Raw genomic sequence first — 4,842 nt, 5'->3', positions numbered from 1 at the left:
GCCCATCGTTTATAGATATATAATCAGGAAAACTGGATTGTGGATGCGAGTTCAATGTTGATGTAATCAACATATGCCATTGTGTCTGGATGTCTGTCTCTTCTTTCTGCAACACTCGTGATTAATGCCTTTGTGTTTTTACCAACTCTTGTGTCTATGTTTGGCATTATCAGTGGCATATTGGATTTGATGGAGGTTAAATTAAGCACTAGATTCTAACTTTATCAAGTTTCCTATACTATAATTTGTAGATATATAATCAGGAAAAAACAAAAGAAATGTATAATAAACACAAATATAATAAACTCAAACATAAGTAACATACCCATAGTGCTAACTGTATTGTCTATCCCAAATGGATTTCCATGAATGATCTTTTCACCTTCAAAAGCCCATTCATTTGCCAATTTCTGTTCCTTTTCACCAAGTATCTGCCACTGTCAGTTATCGATTGCAACTTCACCCCACTTCATCATCTTCAAATCCCTAAGAGCCTATATCTCAATTTCATCCTGAGAAACTCCATCAAAGAGACCCAGGAAACCACCCACTAAAAACAACGAACAAAAGTATAATAGCAGTTAAAAACAGATATAATAGTAGAAAAAAAAAGTTACTTGGACACAACAATTAATTGGCAGTGAGCAACTGATGGGAGCAGTATATTGAGGGGAGCCCGGAGGTTGACACGGCCTATGCCATGGAAGTAAGAGGTCTGAAATATAACCTGAGATTAGCTAAGTTATATATACATTTTAATTATGTAAAAAGCCAACAAATAATTTCTATATCTTTTAATATTATTATAATTATAAATAATTTCTACACAATATTTGAGTAAAACATGCTATATTTATCTATTATTTGTTAGCTAGTAAGAAAGGGGTGATTAATTTTTACATGAACAAATTAAATACCCTGTTCATGGGTATGTCCATTTTACTCCAGGAGGGTATTCCTGTAATTTTGTGCAACAACATTAAAAGTGGACACTTTACTTAATATAAAAAACATTTAACAAAAGCCCATGAACCTGACATGACAATGTTAGAGGCAATTTTAAAGAATGAGATTGCATTGACTCGTTAAGTAGACTGTTGACTGCTAATGGCTTGTTTGGTTGCATCCGACCATCCTTTTTTCTTTTGCACCACTGCCCCTGCCCTTCGCTCATCATCTTATGAACCACCACCACCATCATTCCCATAAGCTTCACCAAATGTAGGGAGACTTTGAATGGGTTGATCGACCCCGAGCACCATCATTCCTATAAGCTTCACCTAATGAAGAGTGTGTGTTAAACACTTGGATACTCAAAAAAATCTTATACTTAACTCATCTGGATACATGTATGTGTATATCCATTGGTTCAACCCACAAACTTCACTCATAATTCTTGAACATAACAACACTTACCTCTCGTTGCTGCTGCTGCAAATCAAATTTAGGATAACCAACAAACAACATTATTATTATTATTATTATTATTATTATTATTATTATTATTATTATTATTATTATTATTATTATTATTATTATTATTATATGATCTGATTTTGAGGCCAAGGGTCTTAAACTACTCTAGCAAGCATAATATTATTGATATCCCTTACCTAGTCATTAGGACCCCCTGGGTAACTTGATTGTGCACATCTTCAATCATCTTCTCTTGCCTGCTGCTGCTAAACCTCTGGTTATAATGTGACAGATTTCTAGGACTAGGATTATTATTAGACCTTCCCACTAAGAATCATAAATTTCTCCTCCATCTTAATTTTGCACACGATATCCTTCTTAATTTGTCTTTTGATCTTGTTGCTGAACAGTGGTTTCACCTATTGGGTAACTGAGATCTTGTGATTTGCTCACATATGATTCATCTGCAAGTTTATACAAAAAAGAAAAAGTAAATGATATGTTATATGACTAAATAAATGTGTGAATTTTGATAAATGAAACATGTTCTTCACCTGAAAGTATTGAGGCTTTAATGGACAAATCCCACTGAATGTTGTTACTATTTTCACCCTTGGTTTTTGACACAATCTTTGTGGTGAAAGTTTGACCAATTTTGAAGTTGCTAAAAGGATCTTCTAGAATGTTGTCATCATTTGCCTATTGACATGTGATGAAATTACAAATCTGTTGTAGAAAAATGTAAAAATTGAGTTTGAAATGCAAGAGAGACTTTACATCTGTGATATGTATCCTTCCATGTAAACAAGAGCCAAATTTCAGTTTAAGTTCAAGAGTAATCTTTCAGCTGTTAAAGAATCTGCAAGAGACATGATAGATGCAATCACCCTACAAACAAAAAGAATATATTTATCGTAAATCTAAACGTATAACTGTATTAAACAGTCAAAAATCTTTCATTTTGATCTTTTTACCTTTGTCCACTGACAAATTGTTTTGGTTGGAATGCTTGGGTGTTGTAGTCACTTACAGATGCATATCCCATTGTAAACGTAGCATCTGGAATAGATAAAACCTGAGGCAAATATATCTAAAAAAAGGGTATTTGTGAAAATGAGATTTCTTCAATAGAGCTGAATATATAAAAATACTTGCCAAATAATTCTCCTTCACAATTTCCTTTAGTGCAGTTACAGTTTGATTCACTTCCAAGTCCTTGTAAGCTAACTATTTGCGCATCTAAAAGAAAAACGGAAACCAAGGATTATAGAAAAAGAAGAGAAAAATTTACAAAAACGACACTTAACAGGCTGGGGGAGGTTCGTCATAGAGGGAAGGAAGAATGGGAGAAGGAGTTGTGGTCAGAGGTGGGTGATGTGAGGGTCTACCTAGCGGTGGATGGCCTTGCTCGGTTCAGCAACAGTGTCTCAATCTCTGATCGTCAAACAAGAACCAGGTCTACAGAGAAAGCTGACCATAAGTTGGAGAGAATGTGTGGAGAAGTTATGGGAACAAGCAACGAATATGCGAAGCTGTGGGAGGATCGTGCTTGAGAGGCGTAATTGGAGAGCAGATGTGGAGAACTGAAGCGGTGGAGTTTTGAGAATCGATAGAGAAGAAAGAAAGAAAGGGGGTTTTCGGTGGAGGATAAAAAAGAAGGCGGGTGTTCAAAATTTTAGGGATTTCATTTTCCCCTATCTACTAAACGCGCTTTTCATTAAAATTATAAAGCGACACTCATAGAGGATGCCCATTTAAGATACAGCGCCCTCCATGTTTTTAATTTTTTCTCGTATGACGCTAATTTAAGGGCACGCAATAATGCGTGACCTAAATCCTTAAATTTTTTGAAGAGATGACACTTTTTAACGTCACTCTCCAATGCGTAATATAAATCAATGAGTGTCGTGGTTTGCGCGTCGTAAAAGGCTATTTTTCTTGTAGTGTATGTCGACTACATATAATACTAGGAATGTTATTGTGCTCACACTATCTTTATAGAAGCATAAGACTCATCTTGATTATAATTAAATTGCACTATGCAATTAACATGTAAGAAAGAATATTCTTACATAGAGATGTCCACTTAAACATGAAAAGATTTGCATTCATGTATGTTTTTTGCCTTTTAAAAAACCACTTACTCTTTTTACTCAAACTATATCGAGGAAGACTAATCAGTCTTGTACTTGATAATCATACGTGAATGCATCTTTATGTATTTTATTAGTTTCTGCTCAACTGTTGAGCAAATTCAACAACAGTTGAAAACTTGCTACTTCCAAACTATGATGTATTTAGCTTATGGTTCTTTAGATCTTAAAGTGTCATATTCCTCCCTTTTAGAAAGAGAAATTTCTAAGTACTTGTATTTGGAATGATAAAACGCCTGTAGATTTGGCTAAGTCAATTTAGAGACAATAAGTGTCAAAAATGACTTTTTACTAGAAGATTATTTAGAATAAATAATCTTAACCAAGTCATACTATATGTCACAAGGGTACCGTACATATCAAGAACGTTGAACGAAGAAGTAATGACCCGTCAAAGTTTTACTGCAAAATCGGCACGACACCGGGAATCGAAAAAAGTGAGCTTGCAATAAAATAGTCTTTACCCTTAGCAATCTAAACGAAAGTTGTAGTATACATTAAACCAAGTGTGTGCATCAAAATAAAGTCAAAATTTAACTTCGTATGAGGAATTTATTATTTTTCTAAGAATTAGCACGATAGTGCACCGCCCGAAATTTGAATTTTAGACGATCAATTTTTAGCCGACACAACCTAAATGATAATTGAAGATATCATTAATAGGAGCTCAACGATATAAATAAAGACGAAAATAGACATCAGATGCAGAGTCATGAAATTTTAACGGACTTTATCTATCTAAGTCTGTTAAAATATAACTTTAGAAAATAAATTCAAAATTTGTAACACCAGTCAAAGTTGGTCAATAATAATCACATGTGATTATGCCAATCATGTAATGTGATTTTTGTTAAACTAGTAATGTGATAAACTTACTATGTAATTCATGTTAAACTATGAACTTTCATACATATTTTATGATACAACTCAAAGTATACGTCCATACGATTCGAAAGTTATCAAGAACGTCTAAATCTTACTTCGCGTGAAGAAGTTATGATAAACCCTAACACTATAAATCTCTATAATCAGAGGAATTTAAAAAAGACTTATAATTAGCTATTGGTTTCTAAAAGAGAGTTGTAGTGCTCATAAATACCTACGCGTGGATATAAATAATGTCAAAAACAGAGTTCGTATGCGAAATTTACGACCTCCCGAAGTTACAACTGTCTGAGAGCAGGACACGTGTCAGAAACCCTAATCTGACTGGACTCACGACGTGAGCCTAAAAACTCAAGACATGAGGAGTCAAACCGCCACATTTTGAAGC

The sequence above is a fragment of the Lactuca sativa genome, chromosome 8, assembly GCF_002870075.4.
Source record: "Lactuca sativa cultivar Salinas chromosome 8, Lsat_Salinas_v11, whole genome shotgun sequence".
NCBI lineage: Eukaryota > Viridiplantae > Streptophyta > Magnoliopsida > Asterales > Asteraceae > Lactuca > Lactuca sativa.
The sequence above is the reverse complement of the archived record's forward strand: the minus strand, read 5'-3'. Positions refer to the sequence as shown.